This window comes from Manis pentadactyla, chromosome 4, assembly GCF_030020395.1.
Source record: "Manis pentadactyla isolate mManPen7 chromosome 4, mManPen7.hap1, whole genome shotgun sequence".
Taxonomy (NCBI): domain Eukaryota; kingdom Metazoa; phylum Chordata; class Mammalia; order Pholidota; family Manidae; genus Manis; species Manis pentadactyla.
Window position 1 is genome coordinate 181,158,726 of NC_080022.1, and position 19,307 is coordinate 181,178,032.

A 19,307-nucleotide genomic window follows, 5' to 3' on the forward strand; every position below is an offset into this window, starting at 1 on the left:
AATAAGCTGGTCACGAAAGAATAAACACCCTATTATTCCACTGACATGAAGTACTTTGAGTAGTCAAATTCACAGGCAGAAAGCAAAGTGGTGGTGGGTAGGGCCCAGGGGGAAGAGGGAATGGAGAGTTATTGTTCACTGGGTAAAAAGTTTTGAAAGGAGAAAAAGGTCTGTGGATGGATGCTAGTTGTGGCAGCACTATGTGAATGCACTTATGCTGCTAAACTGGACATTTAAAAATGGTTAAGATGGCAAATCTTATGTTATGTGTGCCTTGCCACAGTTTCAATACGACTTTTGAGAAGTGTTTGTATGTATTCTTCCCTGACTTTATACACACCGACTATACTGCTGGTGAGAATGTAAATTGGTGTAGCCACGACAGAAAGCAGTACAAGGCTTCCTCGAATAACTAAAAATTGAAATACCGTACCGCCCAGTAATTCCACTCTTAGGAATTCACCCAAAGAAAACAAAATCTCTGATTTGAAAAGATACAGGCACCCCTATGATTGTTGGTGTATCATTTACAAGCCAAGATATGGAAGCAACCAAAGGGTCCATCAGCAAATGAATGGTTGAAGAAGAGGTGGTGCATATATGCAGTGGAATATTATTCAGCCCTCAAAAATAAAGGAATCCTGCTATTTGTGACATGAATGGACCTAGAAGGTATTACACTAAGTGAAATAAGCCAGGGAGAGAAAGACACATACCATGTGATTTCACTTATATGTAGAATCTAAAAGCAAAACAAACTGAAACAACAAAACAGCAATAAAGTCATAGACACTGAAAACTAACTGGTAGTTACCGTGAGGGAGGGAGGGAGGGAAGGAAGGAAGGAAGGAAGACCACGGCCCCCGAGCTCTGCTGTTACCACCAGCATTAGGGGGCTGCGGCCTAAGCCACAAGCTGTGGATGTGTGTCACTGAGGCAGTGGTGGTGCTGGGCGGGCACAGGTACACAGTCATAAAAGGAAACATGAGGAAAACATTAAGTCTCACAAGTCCTGAACTGTGTACTCCTTTTCCTGGAGGGAAGGAGGGAGTGAGAGAGGAAGAAGGGGAGGTTCTCAGTTCCTCGGGGAGGCCCGGAGGAACTGCCAGACACTATTTTATTTACGTCTCACAATACCAAGAAGAAGGCTGCAGCATCCCCACCTCGCAGAGGAAGAAACTAAGGCTCAGATGGGTGGAGCGCCCAGCGCACAGAGGGGGAAGGGATGGCGCTGGTATTTGCACCCAGCTCTGCCTGGCTCTGAGCCTGTGCTGTGTTTTCCTCAAAGCCAAGGCTTTAGCTCAGCGATAAGGGTCGCTGGGGCCGGCGCCTGTTCCCTTGGACCACCTGCCTCCTACATCACAAAGCCTGGGGAGGGCTGGCCATTCAGGGGCCTTGGGGGGGCTTGTTAGACTGACCTGCGCAGCAGCCAGGACACCCATCTGCGGCTCACTTCCTGCCTCTGGAGGCAGCGCTCTATCAGGCAGGCCCCAATCTGGGTGCCACGAGGTATCTCTGGCCGGAGCCTGGGGACGTGCCATCCCACCCTGGATGTCGCCTGTGCTGCCCTACCCTGCTGGTCTCTGGGCAGGGCCTGGAGAGTTCGGGGAGAGGGGAGGCCCGCGGTGCCATCAGCGCTGACCCCTCCTCCTCCTGCTGCTCTTCTTCTTCAGGTGGCAGCTCCGAAGTCGCCACCCTGATGGTGGAACTTTGTCCCCACTCTAGGAGAGAACTTCCTAAGTCTGCGACCTTCCGCTTGTCCTGCACTGTATCCTCACTGCCTAGAATGGCCTCCGTTGCATAGCAGGCAATAAATAAATGCGTGAGTGAGTGAGTGAACATGTACATACCCCCCTGTGAGTTCTGTTTCCAGCAAGGATGCCCACCCGACTGAGCTCTCAGCACGCAGCACTTCTGCATCACCAGGGAGAGATGTGTGGGTTTTCTTCCTCTCACCGGGACTGCACAGTAAGTCACCCAAGAAAGACACGCTGCCTGAGTTCCCTGGGAGCCGCTAGCAGTTACACTGAGAAGTAGTATGAAGTTAACATAATCTTACCCAGAAACCCTAAAAAAAAAAAAAAAAAAAAAAAAGACCTTAAGATGTTAAATTTTATGTTAGGCGTACTTCACTACAATTTCAAAACAACTTTTGAGAAGTGTTTCTGTTTAAAATATGACAAATTAGGTGTTTTTCTTTGAACATGTTTGAGAAGTTGTATTTCTTTCCCCCCCGCTTTTAAAATCAGTATAAAAAGAATGCCTTGGAAAGTAAGAGGGCTCTGCAGGATAATGGGCAGCTAAACCTACAGTGAGAGGTTTTGTATGCCTCTGGTCTTTTCCACTTAGGGAACCTCCCCAACTACATTGTTTGTGGACAAAAAATTCATCCTAGTTAAAGGCGGATTTGTCCTCATAGGACATTTACTGTTACATCCCTAAATCCCCTAAGTATTTCCAAGGGGTTGGGGAGGAGAAAGGGGTCATCTTTATTTGTATGTTCCATCTGAGGCTTCAGAGTCCAAGAAGATGATCAAGTCCAGTTATTACACAAGTAGTTATTATCATAACAGATTCAACTGCCCAAGTGTCAGTAACTGTGTTAAGCACTTTGCATGCATTACCTTATTTAAATGTAAGTGACTTTTTCCCATGTGCTCTAAGAAGAGTATTTTTAAACTATTATACAGTGTCCATCCCCTTTGGTTTGAAAAAAGGAAAGTAAAATCGATGTGTTCCCTTTCCAAAAGGAAAGTAGAAACCCTAAACTTATTAATCTGGAAGACCACCACCCTAGGACATCAGAGCTTTAAAGGAAAACAATACTTTATAAGGGTCAAAACTCCTTTGAAGGAAATGAATTATAATTTATCTGAATTCAGATGGTTGGGCATTGACTGATAGGAAAATCAGACTGTTTGACAAAAGCAACAGAAAAATGCACCAACCATGCTTTTAAGTTTTTAGACAATGAAAGTCACTTGGTATACATGAAACCTCTAGTCTGAGATGAAAAAAAATTCATGAAAACCATAATTGGGATTGGAAATGTTTGGAATATACTTTCAGTTTTCCTTATGAGAACTGCAATTTTTTAAATTGCTTATTGGCTACTTACACATTATACAATGTCCAAATAAAATGCTGAATGTAAGAATGAAGGAGAACTTGTTAGTTGCTGGCAAGCTAGTTATAATCAGATGGAATTGTACTGTTTATTATCAAGTAATCTGAGTAGGTAATGGATAGAAGGGACAATAGAAACATTATATGGAGCTTTAAAATAGCCTAGACAAATAATACCCTGTATCCTAGAGGCAAGAGGTGATGTCTCATTTGCCTTCTAAAATAATGGAAAATCTCTCATTGAACAAGTATGACGGTTTAGGACTTAAGGGAATAGATTATAATATAAAACAATTGTAATAATAAATGGGTGAATTCGCTTGTTTAAGTATTATAGCTTTACAATAGCACAGTTTGACATTCTCTGCCTTGAGCATTATGATTTTGAAGTCCTTGCTAGAACATTCTTGAAATCAGTGCTTAGAGTTTTCCGCGTAAGCACAAATAACTTCTCTGACCCGAAAATTATACTTCATTTTACAGGCATAACTGAATCTAAATAAAAGGTTTCTGCCTGATTTTTTTTTAAAAAATCAAAACTACATATGACTCAGAAAATGATGATGGTTATTTCTTCACTCATTGTGGCAGAAATGGCTCATGACCCCAATTTATAGCACAGGGTTGTTACTGGGAGAACTGTACAGCTAAGAGCTAGGTTTTCAGTTTCCCTCGCATCTAGGTAGGGTTAGTTGACTGTTGCCCACCAAAGAAATGGGAGTAAAATTGGTACACGTCACATGTTGGTTGAGGTTTTTAAGAAGTGGGCATGCATTCTTTGTTTCCTTTCTCTGTTTTTTGTAGTTCGATGCTGATGTCCAAAGTAACTTTGTGAACTGTGTTTTGAAAATGGTAGAGCCTCTCTCAGTCTGGGTCCAGGAATGACTGGGGACAAAGCCACTCCCCAAACCTAACCACATCCCTCTCTACTGCTGATTGTACTGCACATGAGCAAGTGTTAAACTTCTCTTGTGTTACCATGCTAAGCAACAGCGTTAACTGATAATCCCACCCTTATTTCTGATCAAAAGTGTGTTGATACATCACTTGGACATGTACTAAATCTGCCTGATGCCTTTCCTCTGCACTGGTAGCACTGCAGTACAAGCCCCTCCACCCCCCGCCCCATTTAAAAATGATAATAAGGATCTTCTATGAATCTTCTTGCTTTCCACTCACTCGGTGCAGTCCATTCTAAACACCATATCCAGGGTGACTTTTAAAACTGAGAATCAAACTATATCATTCCCTTGTTTGAAGCTCTTCAAAGGCCTTTCATTATACTAAAAATTAAATTATTTTTAAAAAAATCTGACAAGTGCTTACAAAGTTGTGAATGACTTAGGTCCAGCCTGCCTCTCTGATCTGGACCACTCTTTCTTCCACCCACTCCCCGCCAACCCCCAGTAAGCTTCGTCTCTATTCTCTCTGCTGTCTTGCTCAAAGAGGCCAAGCCTGTCATTCTCAGCAAATCACCACTTGCTGCATCGTCTCTTTGAACGCTAGGCTCTGAGATCTCACAACAGACTCATTCTACCCTCCTTAGAAAAGCCTTCTCTTACTATTCTGCCTTCAGTAAGTCTCCCTCATTTGCTATTACATTAATGTATTTGTATCACTTATGTTCTTTTCACAGTCTGCAGTTATCTTTATTTTTACTAACCTGATGGTTGCTCTCCCCACATCAACTGTAAGTTCCACATGTTTGTGAATCTATGCCCAGGAACTGACACATAACCTGCCCATAAGCAAATGACCAATACATACTCTATGAAGAATTGTTGACTGACTACTGTTTTATTCTGTTTGATTTCTCCTGTATAAATAAGAAATTGATTCTAATTAGTGATATGCAGATAAAAACTAAAGAATTTTATTGAATCTCTTATACTGAGTTTTTAGAATCCTGGATTGTTTAAAACCATGAAGATTACCTTGTCTAAAGATATTTAGATGTTCTATAATTCGTTATTTTTTAAGGATGCATCCCTGTGTCATAAAGCATAGCATGCCAGTCTGTTTTGTGACAAATGCCAACAGTTGCAGGATTAGTCCCATCAATGCTTCATTTCACCACCATTCGACTCACCCCTCAGCAGACCCTGGATACTGCCGAGGTGTCTTCAGCAGATTCTTACACATGTCTAAGATGTAGAATGAAGACTGATTTTCTTTTTCTTTTTGTCTAATGACAACGAAGTCAAGACTAAGTTAAATATATATATACACGCACACACACCATATACTCTGAGCTTCACTGTATCTTAATGAGGACACTACTAATCACTAGAACCCATATATTGAAAAGAAATGAATGAGTATTCTTATAAGAATCATGATATGGTCCCTCGTCTCCATCTTGCTCTGTATACTGATCTGTTCTAAAACCCAGGTATTCTAGCAATGGAGTCTTTGCAATTCTAGCAATCATCACTTTGAGAAACATCACCTTCATTTACCCATTCTGGAAAAACCTCAGTGGTCTTAATGCAAGAAGTTATGTAAGCCCTCTTTTTGAAAAGGACACCAAAATGTCCTTTTGAAAGAGAGGAATTGACAGTGACCTCAGGAAAATTCAAGGTCTTTTTTTTTAAATCAGGGAGTCTTCCTTAATTGGGGAGCTCACATTTGTGATCACTTCTTGTCAGGTTCCATCTCAATAACAAGATCCAACATCCATTAAAGATGGCAATGACTTAATTAAAACCAAGTTCTAAGCTCAGTGGGTTCTGGTCTTCAGGGAAGGGGGCTATCCATTTTGCTATGGATTCTGATAATCTATGCCAGACATATACAGTCATGGGATAACCTCTGTTATAAACCTTCTAGTCTACAAAACCAGGAGAAAGCTTGTCAAAATAAATCTTAACTTCTGGCTGTGGTAGAAGACCTACTAAGTGGTATTTAACAGAGTCAGAACTGTCAGTCACTGCCTGGTGTCTATGTTTGTGTTATGAATTCCAACTTTGGTGGCATGAACTCGGGATAAAAACCATCGTAAGTTGTGTGAGTCCAAAAAATACAAACGCAGAGTGAAACATATTTTAGGCTGAAATGACGTTACCAATGTCTGAGATGGGTTTTCTTTCTTACCCTTCCCCCTGACTTCCGTTTTGAAAAGCGATGCTTTGATTAGATTATTTCTACTGCCAACAGATACAGCTACTGTCTGGCTGCATTTGCTGGTTTTCTCTTGAATTAAAATAAATAAATAAAAGAAAAATGTCTAAGTCCTTTGAACAAAGCAAATGGGAATATTTTCTTTTTTTCCTACCAACTGAACACATTCTATACTTTTAGATAGGACTCTGAGTCACATAATCTATGCTATCTATGTACTTGTATTTGCACATACAGTGTGCATGATAGGACAGGTTTCTTAAATCAAGCGAGTGTTGGCTATGGGTGCATAGGGGGAGTGGGAAATGTGCTTTGCTACACTACAAGAGTCCGCAGCACACTAGATTGGCCTGACAGCTGCTGAATTCTCAACTCTGATGCATACAGACTTCCTATCGCGCCTCTACATTCTTCTGGTTCTCACCACTTCCCTCCCTGATCCTCACTAACACATTCATCCTTCCTCGGTGCTCAATGAAAATTTAGATAATATCGCTCATTCCTGTTTACAGATAGAAAGGAATTAAACAGTGAGGCCTTGAGAAATTAAGTCACCATCATTTATTCAAAGCCATATAGCCGATTCATGGCTGACTTCAGGCTAGGAACCTACGTCCGCACATACTGAGCCCTCTCTGGCAGATACTGCTGACCACTTTACTGCCATAGCCAAGGGGTCACTCAAGGTCATCCCAGTCATTCCTTTTAAATAGAACTGGGAGGAAATGCATTCTACACACAGGGACAACCCTCCTTTAAGTAACCCTGCAGATTCTTAGGAAAGGCAGGGAAGTTTAGGGTGGGTGGTCCTTACATTGTACCTATCGTCCCTGGCATTGTCTTTACTAATTTCTTAGGATTTCTTGAAACTTATCCTTTATATTAGTATCATTCTCTGTCCTTTGCATTGATTCCTACATACCGCATAATCTATTTGTCCTTGGCTTTCCACCACTGAAAATGAACTTTGTATTGAATGTCAGTTTATGTTGCACCATCATTTTTTATTATTTGTGTGAAAAATGGCAGGCATGTGGGGTATTTCACATGACAGGTATTCCAACAGTCACTTGTCTAATTTTGTTTTGTCTAATAAGTTTTGTCTAATTTTTAAAGCATGCCTTTGTGATTAGGCCACTGTCCTGAGAGCTGAAAAATAACCTGGGCCTCATCCATTCCAAAGTCTGTTCTGTCTTCACAGGCTATGCTGCTTCCTGTATTCTATTTGCATTTTAAAGTGTTCTTCATAAAACACAACTGATGTCATTAGCCCAGCCCAGTAAAGCGAGATCTTCTCATTGTGGCAGGGGCTGTGGTTCACTGGCATTAATCTCCTTCCCCCTTCTGACCAAGGAGAATGGTCTGCCCAGGTTCCAGGTGCCCTCAGTATCCCCAAACAGATTATTTTCGCTGAAGAAAATGAATCACCGTCTAAATAGATGAATGGAAGCAGACAGTGGCCTTATTTGCATAGATTTTAAGGGTTTTTTGATACCTACGTTACAATAAGTGTCCCCCGAAACTTCTTTCTAAGCACTTAGTTACCTTACAAATAAGAGTGAGATAAAGTTTAGTGGAAATGGTCTTGTTGAACTTGGATTTGTCTGGAATGAGGAAAGGATTTATACAGTGCGGTCAGTTCCCGCTGCAGCTCAGCCCTTCCATTTCTGGGTACCCTAGGATGCTCCTTGCGAGGTGCGGAACCAGCACTCACGGTGGAGTCAGTGATTGCTAGAGACATGCCTGCTGGCATAGATTTGATTGGAGTCAGACCACAGAGCAAAACCTAAGGCGATAATCATTTGCCAGCCCTCCATCCCCTGAAGGACTGTCAGCTGACGGACTGTTCGGTCCTTGTCTGGGAGAGAAGAGGGCTAGCATTCCCAGCAATCAATGTCCATGTCATAGACCAAAAATCTTATAGGGGCCTTTTTTTCTTTTTTTTTTTCCTTCTTTATTTCCTCTCTCCTTCTGTCCCTTCCTTCCTTTTCTCTCTCTCTCTCATACACACATACACACACACACACACACTCAGACTTATAACAGTATTCAGTATATTCTGGTTGGCTCAAGGCTCTTATGAATTACATGTTTATTTTGTCTTCTTGACTGATATTTCCTCATGTCTGAGTATTGTGCCTCTAGGAAGGAAAACTTGTATTTTTTTTAAAACAGAGCTTTTCTAAAAATCTTGCCAAAACTAAAGTGGCTTTAAAGGAAAGCACATAGAGCTCTTCCTTTGAAAAAGAGAATAATTTCAAAGGATTTTATTTATAGCAATTGCTATTTTAAAGCAAGTTTTTTGAGGAAGCAGTAAAACTCCAATTTGAGTAAGATCAGAGAAGATAGATTCAAACGACCGCTCCAGGGAGTGAACAGTCGTGGCGAATGCCAAGACTCTCCTGGCCACGCAGACAATTATTCCACCAGGCTTTCATCATCAGTGCTCCACACCTGCAGCAGTTGGGAACATGAGTTATGAATAATCATTTTGGATGGCTGTGTACTTACAGACTCATCTTCTGCACCCTCTCCCCCTTTCCCAGCCATTCAGGGCTACTGACCGGTGCTCAATGCAGTGCACTCTGACCCCTAGTCTGCCTGCCATTGTACGCACGGGTCACCTACCTAGTATGTCCAACACTGCTCGACTCACTCCTCCAAATCAGATCACCTCTTTTCATCTCTGAAATCTGACCCTACTCCCTCCCCACAAGAAGAATTCACTCCAACGCACCTTGAACACAATCCTGATCCTCGTCTGCTTACCAACATGGTACAGTTACTTGCTTATAGATCTGTCTGGTTTACTAAGCATGAGCAAGACGAGATGAAGACCACCTCTTATGGACATTCTATCTCCATCACCAAGCACAGTCCCTGGCAGAAGGAGGGCTCAGCGAGCACCTGTGATTTGGCCAGAGTTCATGATCTTATATTTGTCTTGCTCCAAATCACACACACATGGCTCCAGAACCTTTGACTGGCAGGTGCAATCACGCAGTCAATGCTCACTTGCAATAGACTTTTTCAGAAACCTTTTCTCCTCCACTAAACTGAGAGCAGCCTTCAATTATGGAAAATTGCTGTAAAAAATTCTGCATCTCATACTGCACAGCACAGTACTTTGCATACAGCACCAGATGTATGAGAAAAATATCAGGACACTTGCCATAGCTTATTTACCTTACAGCAAACAAGAATTAAATCCTTAAGGACTTAATATGTGGCACACATTGCCCTAAGCATTTCAATGCATTATCTCACTGGAGCCACACGACTATGTACCATTATTATCCCCAATTTATAAACATACAGAGAATATAAATTGTACAAGATCACACAGCTGTGCATGGAGGGACTAGGATTTGGAAAGCCCTGAGTTTAACCCTCCACTTTAGCAGCCTTGAAGAATGGATAGAAATACTACACAAAGGAATTCCACCCGGGAGCCAATCAATGGCTGGAATGGGGAAGATACATCAGAAGAATGGGAGGAATTGTATGCTCAGTTACACTTTGTTGGTGGCCCAAAGGTCAGTTCAGCGTTTCTTCTTGTGCTGTTACTTAGCCCCCCAAATGGTACCTTGTTTTATTCACATTTGCTCAGGCATCAATAAAATGTGTGTGCTCTTTGCATCCTGCTCATAGTCATGTTGCTTTTTTTTTTAAATAAAAATGTAAATGTGGCGATAAGTTACCTGTTTTTCACTCGTTTGGAATATTCCCTATCAATGTAAATGTGGCGATAAGTTACCTGTTTTTCACTCGTTTGGAATATTCCCTATCATGAAAATGGCTTGGATTGGGTTTGTATCATCTTAAAAATAGATGTTTATCGCATAAAATGCTTAGATAAGTAAAACTCTTTGCAAGCATTCTTAAAACCAACTTTATCCACGTGTAGCTAGTATGCCATTTTATTTACAACCGTGATTGATCTATCTGAGCATGTCCAGTAGCACTTGTAACACTGCCAGGTGCTTATTCCTATTAAGGTATGTTCCTTAAAGGAAGAAAACACCATTTTGAAAATGGTTCATGATTGAGATTTCTACAGTTAATTCTTCCTCTCTAATGTATACTGTACTTGAGTGTTGTGTTGTTTTTCTTTATCTAATTTCTTTTCAGAATTCCACCGGATCTTGCAGTTCTTTTTCTGAAATCACCAAATCCAAGGGAAACTTATTTTTAGAAGTTTTAGAAGCAGGCTATTTAGGGAGTACCGAATGATGAGTAATCATAAATATCAGTGAAATTCTGTTGAAATCTGTTCTCCGTGGACACTTAGAAAATGTCAGTTTTTCTTTTACATTAACATTTTTGTTAGGTTAGACATTGTGGTTTGAGCTCTACTCCAGGCACTAGGGATATTAAATAATGTGGGAAATACATTTCTGGCAAAGAGAGGGATTGGGATTTGGGTTCTGAAAATTGTAACGGATTGCTCTGTATTGGTCAAATCACACTGAGAGTTTGCTTCAAAAACAGCTGCTCTCAGATAGAAGAATACACTCAGAGAGAGCAACCACTGAGTTCCCTACGAATGATGAGGCAACAGGGCTATTTAGCTTGAAAGAGCAAAGAAAGGCAAAGCTTTGAGAGCATAAGCAAGGATGAACATGCTAGGATGTAAAAGAAATTTGGGGTTTTTTATTTACCAATATATCATGAATTGGAAACATAAAATCACCTTGAGCTGCACTGGCATCTTCTTGGTGGCATAACTACCTGTGTTTTTCTAGGATTTGCTTTTCGTTTTTGCTAGAACAATCACAGCTTCAGAAAAAAAAACCACTCCATTATAAATCAATCAATGCCTTTTTAATGTGAAACGTTTCTGAAGTGCTTCAGGATAGATTCATATCTATTTTTTTTTTTTGTAACAGAAAACTTATCTTTAAGCAGAAGGGGTAACAAATTGTAAGGAATTGGCTGTGTATATTTCATTTTCACATCCTTCACCATTTTTAATGCCACAATTCATGGGAATGGATATCCCTGTTTCTTTTAGGCACGGTTACAGTCACAGATTTCTGCTTCAAGCCTCAGCCATATCATTTAATAGTGAATACAATCCCATGGTCAAAGTTGAGTACACAACATCTAGTGAATAAATCAAAGAATCTAGTAAAGACTGATTACTGGAACTTCAATAGTTCCCAGAGCAGTCAGGAAAAACCCAATCTACGTCAGACTCTAATATTTATTGGGAACATGACACTGATGTGGTCAATTTTGCTTGTTTACTGTTGAAATGAAGTTTACTAAAATTTGAAATTATGAAGTCCCTTTTACATGGCTAGTCCTGAACGTGAATGGGGAAATACAGACTGGAAAGAAAAGGCAATGGGAACATGGAAAAAATTAATTAACACAGCAAAAATACACAAACCACACTTTAATAGTGCCCCTGTCTACATTCTCTTATTAAGAGGGAATTCTCGACTCTCTGAGTTTCAGGAGGATGCTTAGATGACACAAAGAAGTTCTGCACAGTTGGGCCAAATGAGAAAAAAAACAAGAAAACATTCCTGCTCACATGTCAACACTCAGGAAATTTGGGACTACATATCCTGATGTGAACAGGAATCCCACACAGTTTCTCAAATCTATGTAAATTCAATAGAAATGCCTTTTTACACTGGATATATGTCGAATGGAAAAACTGAAATGACCCAAGTCGTCTAAAGATTGACTTACAGATCAGCCCCTAGAGAATTTTAAGATGACCGTATGTTGTCATCAATCCTGTGATATGCCTGTTAAAAGCTAATGTGACTCAGACTATGCGATACTTTTATGAGAGAGAGGTAACTCTTTAGATCTACTCTGTATTGGTCAAATCACACTAAGAGATTGTTTCAAAAATGGTTGCTCTCAGATAGAAAAATACACTCAGAGAGAGCAACCACTGAGCTCCCTACAAATGGTGAGGTAACAGTGCTATTTAGCCTGAAAGAGCAAAGAGAGGCAAAGCCTTGAAAGCATAAGCAAGGATGGACATGCTAGAATGTAAAAGGAACTTAAGCTTTGTGGTTTACCGATGGTTAAACTGAAACCAACACAGAAAAGTTACAGACTGAGAATATTTTAACTGAGTCGAAGATTTGCAAATAGGTAGAATGGGGACTTCCAGTGGTAAAGCAAGCCCACACAACAGCTAGGAGTATTTAATTCTAACCCCAATTACTAGTCAGTTAATATTGTAATTACTAATTAATGTGCAAGCATTAATTATAATGCACCTTGATGTGTATGTTATCAGGAATATTCAAGCATTGGCTAAGAAACTGAGCTAAATAATAACAGGCATTATTTATTAAGAACATATTTTGTGCTAGATTGTATAGTAATGATGCATATCATTGCTAACCCTCAGAAGAATTTCAGAAAATTTGTGTTATTAATCCCATACTATTGATGAAAAAACAGAAGGTCAAAAACACTACTTGGCTGTCCCAATCCTAGTGAAAATATTCAAAGATGGAAAAATCAGTCCAGATCCTTATGCATGCAAAGTCTCTATTTTACCCTGATATTCTTTGAGGCTAATAAGGGCTGACCAGTGAGCAGTAAGTTGCTCTCTTTCTTGCTGCTTCTAGACCATCCACGCTCTGGTGGGCAGGCTTACTGGCTTCTAATCAGTCATTTTGTTTTGTCTTTCCACCTTAGTACACTTAATTAGCTAACATGGCTTGTCTTTCCTCCTTGACTTTGAGACCATCTTTTACGAAGTGCTCCCTCTGGAAAGGGTCTTGTGCACCTGGGTCCAGCTGCTGTCCTGATTCAAATCTTGAAGACTTATAGGCTGCAGAAAATAAGACTTCCTTCCTCTGAATTTCTATAGTTAAAGTTGCCTGCATACAAACAGGCAACGAGTTACACAGTCTCTTGAAGTCTTTCTAGTTCTCTCATATTCCCTGTGTAGGTACATATGGTCTCTTCAATAAAAGTATAAATTCTTTAAAGAAAATATGATATTTGTAGACATGCTATTCAAAAATGTAGTTGAAAAATTAACTATTTTTTATTTTAAAAATTCAAAACCAATGATACTTGAAAATGTTTTTTGATATCTTATTTCCTCAATCAGGGCTTATATTTGATGCAAATAGCAGCTGATGTTTACTTTCTGATCTAAACTTTTATGGAATTACCATCAGTTGACTTTGATTTTCTCCTAAATAGAATCCAATGTCGACTTATATTTACATGATTGGTTGTCTTAAGAAAGTGACTAATTCCAGATTTTCTTACAGTGAAAAATAGATTTATCTCTAAGTGTCTACTTTACTGAAGTCTTTCCTTACTTAAAAATCAGCAAACACACAGAACTCAAAAGAGAACAAAACAAAACAAAACAAAATCACCAAATATTTAAACTAGAAAAAATAAAAACAACAGGTACATTTTATTGAGAATTTATTATGTGCTAGATTCTAACCACCCATTTCATATATCTCTAAGGATTAGTTTTCTAGCACATGTGTGTGAACCCTTAGTCAACATACATTAGTTCAAGGTGTTTAACATGAAGAAAAAACTTCCCAACTTTTAGGAACATTTCTGCTTACAGTCTTACATCATATTTCCCCTATAGAGTTAAAAAAAATATGTATCCAAACTCTAACCTTATTTTTTATGGAAACTTGCTTTATTCCCGGTCTATTCAGATACCTATAGGAGTACAAACAACATAGGTGCACACACATATAGACACACACTGAATAATAAAAATAAATATTTGTATACTTAGTGTTTTTCTCATAGCCTAAGATTCATAGAAGTCATGGCCACCTTTCTGAAATTCGGCTTCATTTTGGGTACACGGCATTTTCATTAAAGTTTGAGGAAAAGTGCCTCCGTCAGTTAGTTGTGCGCAGTCCACAGCTCACGCAGGCTTAGAGGGAACGTACAAAGAACCACCGTTATCAAGCGCGATCACAAATTTACCCTAGACTTCAGATCGCCTACATGCTCTTTAACTAGAAATATTGCTGAGGGTTTTCCAAACATATAAAGGCCATGACTTTCACCATTTTGTGAGCAAAGGAAACAGCATTTGAGCCGCCTTTGAAAACATTTTTTTTTTCACATTAAGAGGCGCCACACGAACAGAACGTGCCATAAATAATGTGTGCTAACATTTTCCAAAAACTGGACATCAATTAATGCTAATTTATGAGGAAACTTCTTTGAAAGAGCATAGTCCAGACTCCCAACTACTGAAAAGACTCATTAATATAAACGTAAAGGGAGTTTTTCTTAAAGGGGAGCATTCAGGTGAATGCACATCGTTACATTGAAAGTCCATAATTTATTGAAAATTCAGTGGAAAGGAAACTTTACACTGTATGTTCCCAAAGGTAATGTTTTAACACATTAATCAAGAAAATAAAAGAAGGATGAGGATATGATCTCAAGAAAGATATGTAATGAAAATCCACCTTCATGATACTTAACATTTACTGAATTAAGTACTACATGCCAGGCATTATGCATACGCTATCTGGAATATTTTTTCCAAACAGTAATATGAGGTAGATCATATTACTATTTTAATTTTACAGCTGAGAAGACTGAAACTCAAGCAGTTTATGTTACTTGAAGTCACAAAACTTTAAGTAAAACTCAGATTCAGAACCCCATTCTCTTAAACCACATGCAGTACATTACACTGCTTTTGACGGTTGTCAGATGTATGTATAAATTTACGTAAGCTTGTCTGATGCTTCATTCTCCAGAATCTCTAAAAGTAAAATAAAATTTTTTCCATAAGTTAAACTATACATTTCTACACAGAAATTAATTTGCATGTACTAATGACCAATGATAAGCTTGACACAATAAGGTATTTCTACTTTTAGATCTCCAACATGGTGACAAAATAATTACAAGTTGCCTATCTTTTCTAAATTCCTCCAATATTTTGAGTGGCCCAGGTAATATTCATGCATTAGCTTGAAAACGAAATTTCTACTTTTTGAAGTATGTGATTGTCTTAAGTAATACCTTTGGTGAAATGAAAGTGAAAAAAAGTTATCTTTATTTGGTTTCTTTAGGGATTGTGTGTGTCTGTGTGTGCACAAGCATGCATACACACGCATGCATCCATGTGCACATGTGGGTGTATTTGGGTAGAGGAAATGGGACGGTATAGGGGAAGATGAGGGAAAACAAGAAGAGCATTTTACCCAGAATCTTGAGATTGATTATCTTTTGCCTAATAATAAGTGTTTTCTGTTAGATTTCTAGTAGATCTATTTGACTTGAATATATGTGTTTCCCTTTAACCTGCTACAGACCCTGTAAATGGGCAAAGATTCTAGCGGGGTATGCATGCTTATTATCTCAGTAGACAGTGAAGTGTATGACTCCTTCTAGAGCAATGGTTCTCAAACTTGCTCATAGTTCAGAGTCACCTGGAAGGCTTGTTAAAGCACAGGCTATGGGGCTCTCATCTGTTTCCGTATGTCTAGAGTGGGGTCTGCGATTTTGGATTTCTGACAAGTTCTTGAGTGATTGTCATTGATGCTGCTCTAGGGATGCTGACTTTGAGAACCACTGTAGTATGTGGCATTATTAATGACATATACATAGGCCTAAAATGGACTTTAGTGGTAATAGTTAAATATTCGATAAATAAATAGTGTTGTTTCTTGTTAGATCAATGAATAATATATTAAGTAGTTACCAAATGATCCATAAATAACTGTCCTGGTCAGTTCTCAGAACAAGCTAAAAGATTAATATGGGATAATAATTTATTGTGATTACTGAATAATTTTAGGCTTTCTAAGTCTTTCTGTAGCCACCAGAAACCTAATCAGGCACCAGTGGAACTTTGGGTTTAAAAGTAAGCAAAGAATTAATTATCAGGGTCATTCATTTCTGAATTCTCCATAGGAATTGCAAAGCTTTTGACTTGTTAAACTTGAAACGGAATCTCATTAGAAATAGGCCATGCTCAGCATACAAAATTAAATGTCTTTTTTGAACAATTAAATATTTATGATTTATCAATGAGAAGATACTGATGTAATACTAGACTGGCAAAGCATATTCACCAAGGAAACAGGAGGCAGAAATAGGGACGGAACAAAGTGGAATAAAAGTTATTTTAAAATGTGAAAGTAGTAATCGTGTCTATGTTTTCTCAATAATTCACTTTTAGAAAAACCTCCCTTCATGAATCTATTCAGTGATAGGCAGTTCTTGGCAAAATCAAGTCTGAAATATCTCCAAAGTTTACCTAACATTGGTTCCAAAAAAAAAAGGAAAAGAAAAACACCATATCCGTGTTCCCCGATTCTAAGGGAAACATTTGTGTATCAAGCATGTAAAGTCCTCCTGAAGGAAGGAGTGAGTTTAACATGCAAAATTCACTACATGAAACTGTGTGAAATGTTTCAATTATTTCTATAATAACATTTAACATGTTCCAGATATAGTGCATTAAGCACACAGCCAAGAAACGTTCCAAGCCTGTGCTGTTTTTCATTTGGATGTATTAGAAGTGTATGAAACACATGTTAGGAATATATTTCATATTCAGCATTTGTAAAATATCAAATTTATATCAGCAGAAACCACAAAGGCAGTACAGGAGCTGCCCCCAGAGCAGAGGCCATTTTACAATCAAACTTTTAACACCACGTTATCATTTTAAAGAACAAATCTGGTTGAAATAAAGAAGATTTTCACGACTCATGAAAATTTTCTTTATCACACAGGATACAAAGCACATACTAGACAAGAATTAGTCTCAAGTTTCTATTTTTTGTAATATGTACTATACTCAAAGTATATATTACAAATAAATTAATTCAACTTGGTTATCTCATTCTGTTTTATAGCAGTGATATAATTTTGTACATTTTTAAAGTTTACCCATTTTGAAGTTATTCATATATATACATATGTAGATGCTAAAGTTCAAGATTACTCTATGCTAACAAACTATCAAGGAAGAAAATTATTCTTCGCATGGGCTAAATTAGTTTATTTGCAAATATCATCCTTCTTTGGTATTAAATTTTAAGTCTTGGGTGAAATGTTGATAAAGTATTTTCTGAGAAATCTACCTTTGCTACAGAATTCCCCTTCCATTTCTAAATATTAAGCCTTTGTCCCAACATCGTATTTTACAACTATAGATAATATTATATTAACCATTATGTTTTATTATAATTCTAGATGATAGGAATTTGGGTAGCACCCCCATGATTTGTTTTATACTGAATTATTTTCTAATAGTAAGTACTTTCTGCCCAGGTTCCACTATGATACAGTCACATTTACAAATCCTAATTATTTACTCACTTCATTGACCTGACAAATCCCGATCAGTTTAGGAAGCACTTGAAGTGATTTCAAATTATACCTAAAATATCAGCCTAAAGCTCACAGCACACTGGTCTGTGTACAGCTAACTATAGTCAAGGATATCACCTTGGGATTAAGCCATGCTAGAGAAAACTGTTCAATGATTTGTCTCTATCGTTCCTAGACAGGCAGGCAAATTACTTAATTCCTCTGTTCCTTGGTTTTATCATCTGGCAAATAAGGATAGTCGTAATACCTACCTTATAAATTGGTTGTGAGGATTTTGTGAATGAATGCCTGCAATGTACTGAAAATAGCTCATAGCACATAGCAAACACTACATCAGTGATAGCTCATACTATACAATAATATACTATAATACTGTTTTCTCGGTGCCTGCCTAAAGGGAGTATGCCTTTAATAAATTAGGAGTAAATTAATAAATAAAATAATGAATCATCTCCTTTAAATCCACAACAGCCTTTTGTTTGGATCTTTTGAATAAGATATACTGTATTTTGTATGGTACTAAAACTTTTGTTCTCATGTTACATCTCCCCTGCGTTACCTGAGAACTGGGAGTGTGTCCCGTTCATATTTGTTTCCCTGCCGTGACAAGAACTGTCCCTGGAACACAGGACACATCTGTTATGAGCACGTGTAGAATGAATTAGTGATAACAGAAGAGCCAAAGAAATGTGAGAGACTTTGCCTATCAATCATTAACTTCTAAAATTCATTTTTTCTTACCTATTTCTACAGTAACTAATCTGTGGATGACATTTTGCCGTATGCAATACAAAAAGACATCATGGTCCCCTACTTCAAGGAAATTATAAATTAAGGGGGATGGGAGATAACACAAAATCCTTGTACACAGGCAATACCTGATTCACAAACGAGTATTACACGAAATGCTAAGGGATTCCACTGGAAGAAGACAGCCTTCCCAGCATCACACACGGCCAAAAAGGCATCAGGAAATTGCACTATTATTTCCCTCTAGCGCAGCCTTACGTCAAACCACGTGCTTAGCTATCATTTCCCCCACTGGATTGGTTAAATTGACATTTGTTTGGTTTTATTACGAATTAAACTTGTGGCTATTGCGACCCAGACTCACTAAATCACCTGTGAATTCGATCAAGCTCACACAGTGGATTAAACACAGTTCATGGGCTTTTCTGGATTCTTACAGGCATAGCTCGGATACTTGTCTCTGCTTGTGGATGCCCTGGTTATAGATGAGGAAGCCAAGCCATTCGTGAACCTGCTGAACCCATCAGTAATTTAGCATTTAATAACGTGTTTCCAGCTATCAGTAAGCGAGGCTTCGGGTGCCCCAGCGAACACCGACCACAGGCAAACCGTATTTGATGAAGATCCAGGAGCAAATATAACCAAATGCCACATTCCTCCTGCAGAATGGCTTGGTCCTTCTGAATGTCAGGAGCAGTTAAAAGAGCTCATCAGGTTAGCCCGTGTAGACGGGGCATTGCGTTGTATGATTTACTCTGTGTGTGTGCGTGTGTGTGTGTGTGTGTGTGTACATCATATTTCTCCACCTGCTGTTTACTTGGTAGAAATGGCTTGACCCAAATGTGAATGTACCTGGCAAGACGTGTTATATTTCATACACTTCTAATCAGAGTGGAGCATCCAGGAGTCAAGCGCCAGCCCGGGCCCGAGGCATCCTGCAATTAACTCTGTCAAGGGTTCCCTGCCTGTAAACA